The sequence below is a fragment of the Vidua macroura genome, chromosome 2 (genome assembly GCF_024509145.1).
Source record: "Vidua macroura isolate BioBank_ID:100142 chromosome 2, ASM2450914v1, whole genome shotgun sequence".
In the NCBI taxonomy this organism is placed as follows: Eukaryota; Metazoa; Chordata; class Aves; order Passeriformes; family Viduidae; genus Vidua; species Vidua macroura.
In genome coordinates, this window is record NC_071572.1 from 66,973,161 (window position 1) to 66,991,668 (window position 18,508).

General features: G+C 40.2%; 1 protein-coding gene across 4 annotated transcripts in view; it reads left to right on the forward strand.

Moving 5' to 3' along the window:
* Nucleotides 1-18,508, forward strand: part of COL8A1 (collagen type VIII alpha 1 chain) — an 86,857-nt gene that overhangs the window by 55,655 nt on the left and 12,694 nt on the right. The window lies entirely within an intron of this gene.

Genomic DNA, 18,508 nt, shown 5'->3' on the forward strand with positions numbered 1-18,508 from the left:
TCTGAGCCTTAATGGAAAACTTTCTGACAACGAGACATTAGCTCATACTGTCCACAGTCTTATGCCTATGAGTATTATTTGTTATCAAGTGTGACTTCTGGAAGAAAAAACATTATTGCTTAACAAGTTAATATTGCATTGCAGTAGTGTCCTGCACTGTTTTGGTTTCTAGAAAGCTAATTAATTGAAGGAATCCACATGGTAGAAATTAATCATGGAAATACCTCAGACTTTCTGGACATCTTTTAAGGAAGATGAGTGCCACATTCAGTAGCGTTTCAGTAGCAGAGAAGTCATATGCGATTTGTCTGAGATGAAAAACCAGCAGAGTCACACAAACATGGGAACCCACTGGAGAGCTCTGAACTATGAACCCAGTGGGGTGGACTGGTGCAGTGACAGGATTTTAGGATCTCTGGCCACTCCATCGCTGGAGCTGTCCCTGGTAACTGTTTTCACCCAGCATCAGCTGCTGGGACCTACCCTATATCAGGTGCTAGAAAAGTCTAACAAGAGAAAAAAGAAGGAACAAAAAGAGAAAAAAAAATGCTCAAGACTCTATCCCACAAACTACTGACAGAGAATAAAACACTTCTCAGTTAGTATTTACATTCTCCCAGAGGATCCATATAGTTTTAGAGCCCATCCACTTAAGAAAACATCCAGTCAAGAATGGCAGTGGACTTTGATAATTCAGCTGTGAAGTTTCTGTAGCACTTGATGAAAAGACTGTATAACAACACTGCTCTGTTCATTAGTAATTTCTTCAAACCTTTCAATAAATATCTTCTGGTGTTACATAATATAGATCACTTTTTAAAAGTACTGAGTTTTCAGTGTTTTAGAGTCCTTTATTACAACAGGTGAAACAGTAATATAAGCTATTAAATATAGCTGCTAGACAGAAAAAAGCAACAGTTAAGCTAAGCATTACAAATTAGCACCCATTACTTTTAATGAGTGGCAAAATTGCTTTGAGAAAAACAGTCCTCAACAATTCACAGATATCAAGGAACAGAGAATTAAGGGGAAAACAAACTTAAAAAGAGGTTGAAAGTTCTGGAAAATATTGTTATTTCTTTTTTTTTTTTTTCTTTTAATCTGTTCCAGTGAATGGAAAAGAATTTCAGCAAAACATTCAGATCTGGATAGAAACATACCTCAAATGAAAAGGAAACAAAGCCCTCTATCTGTAGCAAGAATACAGAAAATTTTTAGACTTGAGCATCAACTGGCAGATAGATCTGAAAGGCATTTGGGTCAAATAGAAGTCCTGAGCTGCTACCAAAATCAACAATCTAATTGTCTCAGCTGAAACTGGGGCTTAGCTGTTGGGTTTCCTGTAACTAAATCTTGCCACAAACAGCTCTGTGAGGTTTTTTCTCCAATAATAAAATAAAATACAGCAAAATTAAGATAAATACAAGAGACAATGAAGATGAGTATGTAGCTCCCAACATAAGGAGGGGAGCAGATGTTAGAAAAACTCATGAAGATATCAAAGTAGTTCTTGTCAGTTCTAAATGGTTGACATTACAGTTCTTTAAAAATAAACAATCAAACATCTGAAAGTAATTGCTAGACTAAGGGATTTATTTTATTTAAGCAATAAGGTATTTTAAAAATGTACTTAGAATGTCTAGCTTGCTTCAGATTGCTTTGGTTTTCTACACGGTGTTGTGGTAGTCACTACCCACCCAAAAGTGGTATTTTAATAATATTTTTAAATTTAAAAACAACTGAAATGAAGAAAGCAAAACTATTCAGAAAGGTTACCAGAATGCACAGCTTGACTTCAGACACTTTCTAATCTGATCAGGAAGCAAAATGAAAAAAAAAACTTGTGCTGAATTCAGAGACACTGAGTCAGGTGATAAAGTTATACAATTTTATGTGGATTTACTGAGGTTGTATCTCAAAATCCAAAGCAAACCTAAGTGATTGAAAGTAATGTTTCAGTTTATATAGTCTGATATTTTTTCTGTCTATCCTTTTTCCTGTTGAACTGCCTTTTATGCCTCTCAGTGTATAAACTTCTTGAACATAGGCATCTCCTCTGTCCACAGTTTCCTCCTCATTTTCTCATGCTTTATGTGCCTCCATTCAATCCCTGCTTATCTGATAGTAAGGATTTGTTTACTGGTCTGCCTTTTCCCTGAATGCCTTGGGGAGCTGGAAATACTGGAAGACTTTTAGTGGAACCTAAACCTCAAATTACTCAAATATTTATGGAAATGTTACCTTACATTTCCAGGACCATTTATTTTAAATAGGAGTCAGTTGCTGGACTCCTTCACTTACTCATGAAAACCTAGCTTCAGACTCCTCACAGCAGCTTTGGATGGGAGGAAATTAAAGAAGAATTACAAAAGAAAAATCTTTTCCAAACATAGCAGTGTTATTCAACAGCTTAGAAATTTACGTTTCCTGTTGGCGAATGCGGTTTCTTTAACTAATCCAAGCATTATTGTGAATAAACCCAATGGTTGCTTTTGTCTGTGTTTTGCAGAAAAGGGGCTTGTTTAGGGATTTAGTAGTGATAATTGACACAAAAAGCTCCAGTACAGAAGAACATATAAAAAGAACAGGATGAACTTGCTCCACGAATCATTAGAATTGGGGATGTTGTATAGAAACCTCCTGCTTGCTGTTAGTAACCATGATGACAAGTTTATGATCCCAGGCTGTGCAGAGCAGTGATCTGAGGAACCTGCTGCTCACTAAATTCTCTGCTTCTGAGTCCCCCTATGCCCCAGACCAACTCACATGAAAAGAACTTGAAACCAGTAGGCAGCAGATTTTTATACTGGTAACAGGAAGTTTGTGGAAGACTGGAACAATGTGCCTCTCTGATCTGGGAAACAGTTATACCAAACAATAAATGTTCTTATGGGTTTTGCATTATGCGTAAATCCTCCTGTTTATATGCTAAAGCATATAGTTTATTAACAGGTAGCTCATTAACAGTAACATATAGAGCATACAGCTGCCATCATCACTTTGCCAATGTTTTTCACACATTTTCCATAGATTTCACATTCAGGGAAAAGTAACGCTAAGTGAAAAGTTTTCTTTCAAAAGCCTCATTAACATAATGTACCAATGAAATGATTTCTTGTGAACTCAGTTTCTTTTGGAAACACCAATGTATTTTCTATGCAGAAGTCTCTCAGGAAATATCTCATTTTAAGACAGTTTTCTAGACCCTAAAGAGTTCAGACACAACTCTATTAATGCCTTTGCCTTGTAAAGTTCAAGAAATGCTACCACAGTGTGAAATGAAATTTGAAATATAGTCAGAATAATTGCCCATCTAATACTAAGAGTTCAGCTAAAACATTTGTTATATAATTCAACCTTATATTTAGTTTCAAAGAAATTTTATGTAGGTGTCTGGTTTATTTAAATAACTGATTGAGGCTGTCCTGTTTTAATTGGCAAAGTTACGCAAATAGCAACAAATATTACAGTTCACAGTAGTCTTCCATAGGAACAAGAATTGTTGAGGTCTAAAAGCACCTCTGGAAGTCACCTTGTCCAATCCCCCTGCTTAGGCAGGGACACCTGGACTGGATGCCCACGACCATGTCCAGAAAACTTTTGAATTATTTCCCATGATGAGACTCCACAACCTCCCCGGCAACTGATGCCAGTGTTCAGTCACCCTCACCCTCACCCTACTCACTCTCACAATTTCTACTTTATACCTCTGAAATTTCCTCTCCACTTGTTCTCTGCAACAGTCTAGTTCCTCATTTACAAGTGTGGATGAATGTTGAAGCACAAGGCTGAAATCAGGGCTATTTCATTTAAGAAGGTGATGTAGTTCTTTGCTGAATGTATTTTGGACCATTTAGTGGGCAGCCACCTGTGTGTTTCTGTGTTAATGGAAGATGGTATAAATGGAGTCAGCTGTGCAGGATTTGGGACACAACTTGGGAATGTGAGCTATGCCAGCTGATGGCAAAGCTAAAACTGTCTATAGAATATTTCCTGCTTTTGGTGCAAACAGCATATTTCATGCTACTTTGCTCTCATTACAACCATTTTTAAGCAATCCACAGAATGGAGACTAAGTATTTTGAACGTGCAAAAGGTCTGGTGTGTGCTCAGGTCCCCCCTCCTGTGCAGTGTTTGTGAAGCTTCCCTTGATAAATGACAAACTGAAGAGACAAAGAAAAGGCAACAGCATGTAGCCTCTGCTGACAGTGTAAATAGAAATTTGAGTTTAGCAGACAAAATTCACAGTTTGCAGTGAAAGGTCATAAGGATTTCAGGCATTTTTGGTATTTTGTCTCTGCTGTCTGCTCAATATCAAGCAAATAAAAAAACCCTGATAGACAGCTTCCAATTCTGTATATTTGGCATCCCTGCTTAGCCTGAAGGAACATGGGAAGTTCTGTCTTTGGCATTCTACAATTACTTTAGGACACACCATTCTAACAAAACTTTAACACTTACTCAGTCCCAACTTTTGATGTGATATTTGGTAAGATAAAAGGCTTACCCAGCCCAGGTAAGCCCAGTGGTCTGCAGTTTTTTTCTGCTAAAAATTTAGCATGATGAGGAAGAGTTATATAATAAGTTAACTCTCAATAGGTTGTGTTTGTTTTTTCCCAACCATTGTGGAGTCACACTAAAATACATCAAAGACTTTTATGAGAAAGCTCCTAAAATCTGCAGTTGAACCAAATGAGACTTGGAGCAGTCTGACTTTCTGTTATTATCTTATAATTTTTGCCTGCAGTGAATTAATTCCCTCTTCTGGATATTATTAAAATCTACTTTAGGAAAGGTTTAGCTCTGGCCTGGAAAACACTGACAATGACATTTTCATTTCCCAAACTCAATTAAATATATACCAAGTGGAAATTGTTTTCCTGGAGGTATGTAACCTCAGAAATCTAAAGAAGAGTTATATTGCCTATGTACCTCAGATGTGACTGCAACCACTGCTTTTTGTGAAATTACTACTTGCTGTATTCAGGACTGTGCTGGGGAAATGAAAAGAAAAAAACCTTCTGTATTAAGCCTGTCTTTGGGTGCATCTCTCCTGGACTCAGAATATTCAAAGATATTTTAGGATTGTGATTGGGATTAAATAGTAAAAATAGAACAGTGGGTGAGCCAGGTGTTGGCTGAATTTTTTGCAAAGTGTATCTTTTTAATCTTCCAAATAAGCTTTTTCTTTGCGTTCCTAACTTCACAACCTGTGGCATAGCTCAGCATGATCATACATGTGGAGATTGTTGTGCACACTGTGAGTGCCAAACACTCAAGCCCACTTTGTGTCTACAGGTGCTGAACATGCTTGGTGGGGTTTTCCGTTTCTCCCACAGGCATACTTGACAATGTCATGAGGGATCTATTTCCATTTTCAGATGCTCGCATACTTTGCACACCTTATACTTCAGGCTTGGGTAGAATACCCATTCTGGTCACTGTGCAACTTATTCCTTCATATCCTTCTTGAGACACACATTTTTGTACCTTGAGATATGAATTTCTTTACTGTACCTAAAACCTTATGTCCTTTGTACCTGGCTCAGAAGTTCAGTTACCCACACAGGTAACAGTGATTGTGAAGAGCTAAAGATTTAAGGTCTTGCCAGACAGTCCTCCTTTGACTTCCCTTTCTTTTTAATTTCCTCTCCCTCCTCACTTCTGACCTAGATATGGACAATTTTTCTCTGAGATTCAGTAGTGCTGAATGGAGGAGAAAAGATGCCTACATGTAGGTGTTACCTCCTTCTACCATGGCCAGATGTGGAATACAAACATTTCACATTGTGATTGAACACAACCAGGAATGGATATGGCCCCTAAATGGAAGTTATAATGTATAGGAACTGTAGACACACTCAAACTTTGTTCTCTTTTTCCTCTAAATCTAGAATAGTTAAGATCAAAGGGCTGATGCTTACCATTTTCTACTCACCAGCTTGTAATGAGCTCTCTGTAGGTGATCAAAGTACCTGAAAGAAAGGCAGACTCTCCTCATTTAAAGGCACAGGAAAACACTGTGTCTTAAAATAGAGTTTTACCTTTATCAGAAAAAAATATCTTTCATTTATCACAACACTGAAGGCGGTGTAACACAGCCGTGCATCAGCCAACACGGCCCACAGCACCTACAGTTATGTGAGCATGTTTTTATTATTTTGCCTTTCTTCTTTGAACACAAGAGGAGCGTTAGACCTGTGTCTGTGCTGAGCGGATGGCTCACACCACCTGCAGGGCAGCTTCAGTACCGAGATATGTCTCTCCTGAGGACTGCCGTGAAAACCCAGCGCAGTTTCCATCCTGATCAAAAATTGCTCCAACAGACATTTGAACTGGCTGTAGCAGCTGTCAGTATTTAAATACATATACATCGATAAGAAACATTTCTTCAGATGCTACACCATTTGGCATTCAGTGTGCCGGATTTTATAAATGTACTTTATAAATACTTTTAAAACCCCATTTTTTGTCATGGTTACAAATAAGTTTACAAAGACATCTAATTCTCCTTTGTTATTGTCACAAATTAGTTACGGTGACTGTATCTGGAGTTAGAAAAATTATACAAGATGGGTTTTAAATGCCAAACCCATCCTATCTACTAAAGACTGCAGTAGGGAATAAAAGAAAACTCCAAAGCTTACAAAGCTGCAATTGTTCATAAGAGCTGACCATCCCTGAACTGCCCTATGCAGTGTCTGTATTAAGCCAAGATGAATCCCAGAGTGCAGCTTTGGTGCTAAAGAGGAAAATGTCTTGGATTATAGCTGTAGAAATAGTACCCTTTCCTTAGGACTAACACTATTGCCTTTACAGAACTGTGCAAGTACCAGCCTTCCCAGTGCTTTCAGAGGCTCATTTCCATCACCCATTTCAGCTCTCTTTTGGCTCATTAGCACAACCTAGTCCTTAAATCATAACAGGTTGCCTCCAAAGGCAGGTCACAGCCTGTGCCACCGAGCTTGAAGGTGGGACCACTGCTGGTGGTAGGAATCCTGCCCCCTAGAGCAAAGGGTTAAGCCTCTGGGACAGCAGCCCCAGGCTGGCTTACTTTGTCACCCTGGGAGAGGGTGGAGGTGGAGGAGCCAAAAACTGCGTAGGTGAAGACACAAGGACTGCAGCACCCCTTCCCCACCCAGCCGGAGCACTGGCAACAGCCTGTGGCAGGAGGCCAGTGCATGCCCAAGATATGCATTTTATCCCAATCATATGCATCCCTCCCCATGGATTTTATCCAAATCATGCCCTCCTTTGTCTTGTCTTCGTTCAGCAAACTGAGCTCTTCACAGCATGACAAGGACTTACATGATTAAAACAAAAAACTATTCCAGACCATATTACACTTTTTTCTCTTTTTAATGTACTAATCTGCAGCAGGTCAGTGTGATTTTTGGTCAGTGCTTCTTTACCCTCTTCACCTCCTACTCCCCAAGACTTCTGCAGTCTCAGTGTATGCCATATTGGAAAGCTGGCAGTAAGGATGGCTCCCCTCCTGTTTGTCAGGAGGTAAATTAGCTACAAACATGAAGCACTGGTTCTGTTCAGCCATGATATCCCCATTTTACACATGGACAATGCCATTGATGCAGCAGAGGATTCTTTTAAACTACACTACTCAGAGATGAGCATCAGGGCCTAAACTTTACTCCTCTCTCACAAAGTGTAGAGTTGTTGTAAAGTTTCTTTCCAGTAAGACCTGTCATCTTCTTGACAAATGTCTTTTCAGGAAGCAACTCTTGTGCATCTCACAGCCTTGAAGAGAACCTGAAGAAATGTGTCTGCTCATCAGGACTGACTTGTGGTCTCTGTGTGGCTTTATTTGAAGTCAGAGGTTCAGAGACACCTATAAACAGTCAACTGCAGGGACTGGAAACTGTGGGAAACAATGCAGTGCATAAAACAGATTACTGCCACTTCCTGCCACACTTACAGTAAATTCATTTGGAAAAAGTGTAAGCCAGCATTTCCTTAGTTTTCTTGGGGCAGCATGTTCTCCTAGGAGTTGGGAACAGTATTGCACAGTTATAATTTTCTAACCCACTCCCCTCCAGCACTGTAGGAAAAAATACCCAATGAGAATAGTAAACATTCAGCATGTGCCTATTTCACCATTCTGAATCAGAGCACCAACCCCACATTCAGAGATAACAACTGTGGGAGGCTGTGTTTTATCTGCAGTAAAAAACATTGTCTTTTGTGCATACTAACACTTCAACTCATTTACAATATGCATCCTTTGGTAGCACACAGCTGAACAAGGTCATAGAAATGTATTTTAAAATGTAGTAACATTCAAACTGGGTTTTTCTTGAGAAGCATCTATGTTAAAATTACAATTACACTGTTGCATTTCTTCATAAAACAATTCAATTTAGGATTATTACAAGAGTGAACAAGGCTGAACTATGAGAAAGTTTAAAGCATCTTAGTAATGAGTTTAATATATTTGGAAGCCCTGGATCCTCCCATGCTTTTTTTGCACTAATTTTCTGTGCTTGGACAAAGATCAAATGTAGTTGTGTAGCCAGCACACAAATATGCATGATCACTTTGGTGGCTAACATCTAACTTGTCCATGTCATGTTATTTGGCAAAATAATGATGTAATTAAATGGTTTTAAGTACCAAAAACATATGTATTCACTTACATTGAAACTTTTTTCCTCCCCAATTTGCAAAATAACTTTTGTTAGAGAATAAAATTCAATGAGCGTCACATGTAACTGGTGGAATTCTGCAACTCAATTATTTCTTCATCACAATGGGAAGAGAAGCTTCAGCACACAAATAATGTAGCAGATTTATAGACCTGATTGCAGCACTGACACTTGGCCTGCAGAGCTCCCAAGCAGGCCAACAAGGAGTAGCCTTTTCCACAGGTATGAAGTGGGTTTGCTGGTGGCATCAGCTAACCCATGGTGAAGGATATGAGCAGAACATTTACAGCCCTGCTTCCAGCTAAACTGAGAAATCTTCAAAGTAGGATATGTTGATTTCATGAGTGTTTAAAGAAAACCTCTGCAGGCAGTGGGATCCACATGCATGTTTTCTTGGGAGTTCCTTGTAAAACAATAGTCAAGTCTGAACATAAGTATGAATTTTTAATGTGACAGGTTTACATTACAGGTTCTTTCCTCATTCTCCTACTGCCTGTAGGTCTGTACATCAACAGAGACATCCAAAATCTGCTTTCATTTAATTAAATGGGATCTTTGTCGCCAGTTGAAAAAAAAAATCAGATATATGAAATAATGTCTGTTCTCATGACATTTCCAGCCCAATTTCCAGGAAGACTTTGGGATAGTTTTGAATAGATGAAAAGAATGATAAGAAAAACATTTCCTTAAAAGAAAATAATTAAAGGAAAGCAACACTCCCACTTATCTTCCAACTCTTCCATCTTTGGAAAATTTCCTTTTAGCTCAGAGGGGCTAGGCTAGTGAAGCTGTTCATCTGGGACATCCCATTAAATGTCATAACTAGCAAGATAAGTTGCAGTAAATGGACTCAGGAACAATCACTGTTGTCCGCTTCAAACCAGATACATTAACCACTCTGATAATTTCTACAGTAGAATACCAATATCAATAAACTAAGCACATGCAAAAGTTGGGACTCAGTGATATTGGGTTTTCTCCTTATAATGGGAGTTACTTCCACTGCAGTCAAAATGCTTCTATAACAGAACAGAATCTGGGCCAGTAGTGGATACCTGTTTACTTAGCTGCGCAATAGCTGGCCAGGATTTGGGTATTTTTAAGTTAATACAAACCAGAGTGATTCTAATTTTACTGCCTGAAAATGGTAATTTCATAGATCTAAACTGACATTTTTTTCCTTGCCAAAATATTTTGCACTGGCACTTACTGTTGGAAAGACTAATTTTTCTTCTACTGCCAAGAACTGGGTAAAAGTCAGCCAAATTATTCGGTTCTTAATTGAGCAAAATTCTCATTGTAGTTTTGCTTAATTAGGAAAAACAGGCTACAGTCTACTGCATGGATAACTGTCTGGGTATGTATAAGTTGAAATTAATTTAAAAATATATAACAATTAGCAAATTTTATACAGGTTACAGTTCTCATTGAAATTAATGGGGTTATCTACATATGTCAAACTGCCTGCCTGCACAAGTGACCAGTACTCCAACTCCTGAATTTCACAAGCTTCTAGTGTTGCTACTTGTTGCAAGGAAGTAATTAATTTAATTACTTGAGAAAAATTTATTCTAGATCATGTAGTGACCCAATTACTGAACTAGGAAAAATACTTTTACTTTATAAGTAGATACTCACCAGTATAATCAATGCACAGGAAGTGGAGGGACACAGCTTTCTCAAAGTTACAGTCTCTACTGCATCTAGTTTTCCACCATGCCTGTTCATATTTCTGCATTTTATCTGTGTCACAGATCCTCCCAAGGAGAATTATTAAACCTTCATAGTCAGGAGGTTTCATAAAGTATTAAACTTCAATGATCATTTTTTGCCTGAGGCAGAGAAGGGAAAACTAGTCAGGAAATTCTTCAACAGTATTGCGTTAATAATTGTGCATTTCCAAATGAAAAATAAGTAGGTTTGTCTTCCCTTCCGTAACAGTTATCACTGGGCTATGAATGCCACAGCAATGTTGTATGGTCACAAAACACTGATGACTGCAAGTACAGGAAACACAAGTTATCCTTCCTTTGGATAACTTGTCATGGCTTAGTCCTCTGAACACAAGTTCATTTCAGGTTTCACATTTAATCAAGATGAGGACTTCATTCTAAGCCAAAGACATAACGGCATGTAATCTTTATTGCAGTACCCAAAAAAAGTAAATAATTTTCAATAGACCACTGTTAAGAGACTGATTTGGGAAGTAAATATTAAGCACAAGAAAGGATAAAACAAGATATAGCTATTAGTCATAGAGAGAAGAGAGAGAAGTAAGAAGGAATTCAGGAAAACAAGAAGCAGGAGTAGAATTTAGCAGCAGTTCTCAAAGGTGATTTATGAGATTCGTACACATATTAGGAGATAATCCAGTCTAGAAGCGGAATAGGCAAAAACCCCAAAATTGAAAAAAAATTAAATATACCAAGTTGAGGGGTTTTTTTCAATTTCTTCGTGATTTTGATTACTGGTACTGCCTTTTATGTTGAAAAGGAGGGTGATAATTTATTTCTGTAGATACTATTTGAAACTAACCCATTTAAAGGCAATGACATTGTCATGTGGCAGCAGTTTGTACATTCTGCCCTCTGTTACTTAAAAGAAAGGATGAAAACTCTTTTGTAAGTTTGCCTTACTTCCCCTCTCTGCATGTTACTTTCAAAAAGCTGTATTGAGAACAGTATCTAATGAAAGAGCAACCATGGATGCCATATACTCCCAGAGATTAAAAAATATTTTAGATTTTTGTCCAGTACAATCACTGCTGATTATTAAAGCTTAAATCGAAGAAATTGGAAGAAATTTGATTACCTCCCAGTTCCAAGCAGAGAGCTGTTAAATCTCTGGTATCTCAGTTAATTCCTTCACACATTCCCTTTCATTCCAGACCCAGCTCTCCTCCAAGTGTTTTTTCCTTTGCCTGCCATGAAGCTGCTGTGCTCTGGGGTCCCCCCAGTGTGAAACAGTTATGTCAGCACAAGCTACTCATATAGATGCAGAAATAACAGCAAAACTGACTTGGGGTTTTGATTTCTTTATTTGAATTCTTACTGATTGTTCCATTTGTGTGCATATACTCCGATGTGCGTGCTTGGGCTGTCCCAGCACTCTCCCAGCACCTTTTTCAGGGCTGCTGGTTTGGCTGCTTTTCAGCTACGAGTACCTTGTCATTTAGTTCTAAACACATCCCAAATTGCACCCTGCATCCAGTGCTGGCACTTATCCAAGTGTCTCACAAAGCTGCAAACACACCTTTGGAAACACTAGCCCTTGGGTGACTTTACTAATACAAACTGTGAGTACAGTCCTCTAAGGAGCTCATTCCTGCAGGATCTAATCAGCCTTACTATTGAATTTATTGAGAAATTTGTGACAATTTTCAGGCAATACTGTTCAAACCAAAGGAAAAACCGTCTCGCTCTGATCCTGTGGGCTATAATTATATACTCCAGAATACCTCTTCCATTATCATAGTTAAACCTACCACAAAGCAGATCAGAAGTATTTCTGTCAAGAACACATGATTATGATTTCTGCTAACATTTGAAAATCTGAGCATGTTTCTTGACTAAAGGCAAAATTAACTCGGAATTAATGTAGGTGCACCATCTCAGAGTCAAACAAAACACACAAATGAAAATAATTTTAAGCATTGGCTGATAGCCATCCTGCTGTATGAAATATAAATCCATTTTGTTTGCTAGAGAAATACCAGCCTGGTGGATTTATTTTTTAATTTGGTTGAGCCACGGCCTGTAGGTAGCCATAAACCTTTGGTTATAATTTTCAGCAATGACAATCTGGTGGACAAAGTTTAGAGGGAAGGATATGACATAATTTAAGTGCATTGCTTTTTCTAATGCCAGATTTTGTGGAATTAGTCATTATTGATCTAACTGCATCATCCTGGGAATATCTAGCACGTGCCTTAACTACACCTTTGCACAGATACAAGAATAATTTTTACTAATGCTTATCTGCTTTTAAAAAATCTAGATTTTTAAACAAAAGAGAAAAAAAAAAAAAAAAAAAAGGAGGATGGGGCAGGGAGCAAAGGCCTTAGCTGATTGACAGTACAGGATATAGAACCTTCAGATCCTAATCCATGAGGGGATGTTTGCATCTGGCTCCATAATGGAGTCCACATGCCTGAATTAGATGCCGGTATTCCGTGCATGTGTGTAAGTAGAGTTAAGTGCCTTGGAGAGGGATTCACAAAAGCCCCTGTTTGGGGAGTTGCCTAAACCAGCCAAATAGGAAAGGCTGAAGATTGCAGTTCATCCTAAATCCTAGCTCTCTCCTGGGTTTAAGTGCCTTCTGGTGAATGAAGTACACAGGTACAAGTCCCTCCACTCTTGGCTAATAGCTCACAATCCTTTTCTGAAAGCAGGTGCCAAATTTTTCTTTCAAACTCCAAGCATCCATCAGCAGTTCAAGCACAGTCTTACTTGGGCTGGAGAACATTGGCCTAATTCTTCCTTTAGCAAAAGGCGCTTCTGAGTTTTGCATTCCCTCCCTCCTGGGCATGCCTGAGCCAGCAGGCTACAGGCATCATCTCCCAAGAGGTGGAAAGAGCTGGCACAGGTCACAGCAGACCCAAGAAGCCAGTGGGAGGAGGGAAAGCAAGGAGAGACTTTGAAAACCAGGGAAGTATCCACAGGTAAAGGGAGCCTCAAGTTCACACACAGCACTAAGGAAGGCTTGTGCACTGGGACCAAGGTGCCTTTGGGGAGGACTTCAGTGGTCTTAACAGCTCAGGCATCAGCTTTCAGGCCCTGATCAGGGGCTTAGATTTCAGTTGTGGATTGAAGTGCTTTAATATCCCCCACCTCTCCTACATTCTCTTGTGCTTCCAGCCCCAGCTCTACCTTGTAGTGCTGCAGGAAGCTGAAGAGAGTCTGGTGTCCACCTTTGATGCAGTTCAGTAGCTGAGTAGCTGCACATTTGTCAGCCTATCGCTGACAAATCATCCTGGCTGCAGCACGGATGAAACGCAAGTGCCGGCTACCACGACAGATACTTTATAACTATTAGTCCCCAGAGCTGAGCACTGACCAGCTTTCCAGCCTGTGCATTTGCTAGTCTCAGTCATCATGGCTCCAAATGGCTGCACTGAACATTTCAGATTGTTTTCCTTGAGTAGAGTTGAGAGACTTAAGTGAGTGACTGATAGTATTTGCTCCTCAGGGCTTGGCTTTGCTTTCCTTTGGCCTCAGTTGGGTTGTTCCAAGGTGACAGATGTGGTAATTTCAAGTCCTTTAAACCATAGCACATTGGATTGCATATAGGAAATTAATTCCACCTCATTACACTTTTGGTGTTCAAATGACTGTATATTTTCATGGATCCAGGATAAGTGTGTGTGAGTGGGATAGGGAGAGTCTTTCGTCTGTGTGTATGTGTGCGCTTATAAGTTTTTTTTCTTTGCTGTGCTTCTGAGAGGCGTGGCAAATTCTTGCTGTAAGTACTCACTGAATCAAACCTACAGGGAGTATTTCACAACTGAGGTTGAAATTTTTTTTGGTTGTGTCCTGCTACCCTTAATTCTGCACCTGCAGAGTGGGAAGTGGGTGGTACCTGTGTAGGCCTGTAAATGTAACAGATTAACAATTACTTCAAGCTTTGTCTCTCTGCCCGTCCACTGATGTGTGCTTTTGTGCTGAAGCAGACTTGAGTAAGATGCATTTCTTACCTGCTACACAAGAGGAAAAAACAGAAGGTCTTTAGGAACAGATTTGTTCCTGCATGACACAGGGATGTGTGTGTGCAGTTCAGCCATGATGGTAGCATAGAGGAATTTTTGGTGATTTTCAGCGGTGTTTTTTACCCAAGTGCCATATGATGAAGGGACCTACATTGGTAGATCCACTGCCTACGATCTAGCAACTTCCACCTTCATGTCTGCCCATAGGTGTGACCCAGAACAGAGGGGTTAGAACCCAGAGGGTCTTTGATGAAAATTACAAGTCTGGTTTTGAAGTCATTTTAACCAAGTGAGTGTTTTGTTGTAGTTATCGTCATCTTAGTCTTTATCAAGAAAAGTAGCATAAAAGTAAAATAATTTATCCATTTAGGAAATATGTTTGTGAGCTAAGACCTGCTTGAATTTTGTGAATGGAGTGTCAGGTCATGATTAGCACATCCCAACAAATATGATGATACCTGCAATATTTGACAATAAAATAGGAAAATAATTACTGCTAAATAATTTTAAAGCATGTTTCTCCCTCTCTGGGTGGAGTAGTCTAGTATGTTTAACCTTCTAAGGCAAGACTATTTCTTCCACTGTTTGAGCAAAGGTAGGAAAAGCATGCAAAGGGCAGGAGTTTTTTTAATGGAAAATAATCTTCCAAAAAATTGTCTGAGAGGAAGTTTTTTCACGAAAAATATTTTACAGACATTTGTTACTGTTTTCATATCTCCCTTGGACTGGGACTATGGGTTTCTGGGAAGTGGCAGAGTTAGAGCACAGCAAATAAAAATAAGGGAGAGAGGAGCTGCTCTTGTTCTCAACAGGCTCATCAAAGCACAATGAACGGAAATATTGATATTGGTACCAATAAAATGGTAACAATTTGTCTCCAAAATAAAGCCTCCAAAGCCTCTTGCTTTTATTTTAAAAAAAAAGTCATGAAACAGCATGAGGGCAAGAGCCAAGAAAACACATTTTGTACGCCATCAAAGTGAGAAAAGGAACAGAAATGCTGTGCTGTGCCAGTTTCAGACAGAGGCAATCAAGCAAATTTTCTGGCAAGAAGGCAATGCATAAGGCCACAGGATTGCAACAGGAGTCCCAGAGAACAATAAATTATTTCAAATTAAGATCAGACCAAGTACTTCACGAGTTCCACACAGATTTCTTGCTTTGTAGAGCAAGAACTCGCTGGACTGTTAAAGCAACCACTGCTCATACTGCAAAAGCTGTAGTATGATCACTACTACAGGAAATAAAATCTCTTTATAACCAAAAGACTACAACCAAAAAACCTGTGCACCCAGTATCAGGCTCTCTTTCTTAATGAGATTTCATGACCTTGATTCCTTGATAGGGGCTAATGGCTCCCTGTAGTGGATCACTGTAAAGCATTTAAATTTAATCAGTATGCATACAGTGCTAAAAAGAGCTAGAAAGTTCTACACCTCACAGAAGGTCCTGCTTCATCCTGACTATAAACAGATTAAAACTTACCCCTTTCCAAAGAGCCATCCCTCCTGCCTGCCCCAGGCACCCTAGAAGTGCCAGGAGCCCTCAGCTCCCAAACTGTCCCACAGCAGAGCATTGGCCAGGGCAGGTGTTAGCAGAGACTGACGCCTTTCCAAAGCTGTGGCTGTGTTCTGTCCACCCACCACAGAGCAGCCTTTGCATCCCCAAAATGAAGACATGGTGACAGTGGCCATGGTGTGGCAGGAGGTCACACCACAGCATGGTGTTGTGAGTGGCTCACAGGCCATGCAGGGCAGGTCAGGCCTCAAGTGGCACCAGCGAATGAAACAGTACTTTCTACAGCCTCGGGATCAAGAGAAGCCCAAGATCAGCTTGTGGCCACTTTCTCCTTGTGTCCTTAGGTTTGGCACCAAGTGTACTTCATGCTGAGAAGTCCAGCCTACATGAATATTACAACTGCAGACAGCTGTACTGCTTTACATAACACTTAAACTAATAAGACGGATTATCTTCCCTGCAACACTTGCAACAATCAGTCCCTGTCATTATCAAGAACACTTCTATAATCAGGACTTTTCTTTCCACTGCCATCTTTTGGGAAGTGTTTAGGAAAAATACATACTCCAGCACCTCTTTGTGTCATGCAGGTGTCAATTAAGGGAATTTCTGCATGCACATCTAAGTTTTCCTAAAGGTATTGAGATCTACTAATTCATAGAATGCTCCTTCTGTAAGCAATCCTTCAGACACAAGACATAAAATCCTAAACCATGCCATATTAGAATAAAATATATATAGACAGTTTTAAGACTCAGTGCACTGTCACAAAGCTGACAAAATCTTTTTCTGCTTTTAGTACAGTAATTCAATTAATCAAATGAGGAACTAAGAGTTCTCTAACCAGTAAAACCGGTAGATATCCTTCAGAATAGCATTCTGGCACTTAAGCATATTTGGCCAAAGATTCAGGATATACCTGTCAGTTTGTTAATTGTCACAGAAAGAGTCTTCCTCCCTCACTTCCATCTACTCCCATACCTCTGATGAGATGGAGCATTCCACTGACTAACAAGTTTAACAGTGAACTGTGTGGATTATTCACTTGTCATTTAGAGCCAATTGCTAGCCTGTGGCTTGTTCACAAAGGTAGTGAAATGGAAACTTTTTACACTTCTACCAGTGAGCATAATTCATAGCAGCACTGCTAGAGGCACCACTTTGGATTAAAACAGTAAAATGTTGTGATACACTATGGAAACCATTGTACCATATCACACAAACAATTGTATCATGAAAATTTGGGAGACTTCTACTGCAGGGAGCCAGCACAACCTATCCTAGGGCAGAGCAAGGCCAAGAATGATGAGTGGCAGCTGAGAAGGGAGGTTTCCAAAGTGAGCCTGCAGTTCCCTATTCACACTGCTATGGAACCAGCAATCACCATACTTCATTATCAGCACCTCAAGGTTCAGCCTATTGATCACACACTTCACTCTGAAGTGTGTCACCGGTTGTTTGTCTTTGTATTATTTTGGAGTTAGTAGACTGGCAGTAGATGTGAAGCATTCTCACCAAAACAAAACCAAATCAACAACACCCCTAGGAAATGGTTGGTTGACTATACAAGCACTTCCATGAAAACCAGCCTCCTTTCAGTGTGTTGTGCATGGCAAACCCTTTCCATCTGATAAGGTGAATCCTTGCACGGTGTCAGTGGCTGTGGCCTGCAGGAAGCTGCTCGTGCAGCAGTCGGTAGCACCAGCCCTGCAGAGAAGGAGCCCTCAGCGCAGTTCCCACGTTGAACAAACAGCTGTGCTCGGACACATGGGCGGCCAGGCCGAGGCTCCGTGCCAGCAGCACAATTCCGGGCCGATAAGTGGGGAGGTAGTTCTGCACTTTGATCACTTTGGGTGTTCCACATTACTGGGTCCGGCTTTGTGCGCCGATCGCTGCTGATCGCTGAAACGGGGAGCTAGTGGCAGTCATTTAAGTGTCTCCATCAAATCTGCCTGCCACAAAGACTGCAGGCAAATTGCCCAGAAGAGAGCATTAGGCAAAGGCTTCAAGTGCACGCCGTATGGCAGAGAACAAGAAAACATATTCAAAGGCAGGTATTTGCTAAATCCTACCTATAATTAATTCTAATCCCATAATTAAAGTTGCATGCTTTTCTGCAAACATTCCCCACATTGGACCTTCCTCCCCAGCCCAAGGTCAGGCACCGATTCGTGCAAACGAGTACATGCCACCAGGCAAGAGAGCTGTGTCTCTGGGGACTGTGGTCACCCGGCCCGTGGTGCCCAACTTACTGATCCTTGTCATGGCTCCCTGCCATCTGACTCAAAGTAGCTTTCAGGCATTTTCCAGCAAACAGCGTCTGGACCAGATCCTCAAAAACACGCAAGAGACGAAGCCACCTGGAAATCAATTACCAGCACCAAGCATCCTAATATCATCATAAATTGTGAGCTTTGTGGCTGAGCCAGCAGAGGCCTGTGCATGGGAGTTGGGGCTGTGGTGATGCAAAACTCATCATGCCCAGATTTGTAGAGAGATGAGGAGATACCAACCTGAGCCCACATAGATAGGCTCAGAGCACACTGGGCATGAGGAGAAGGCTAGAGGCAACATAATTACATTTGCGTAAGCTGAAAATCTCCTCGTTGTAACTGCTTCCACTGCC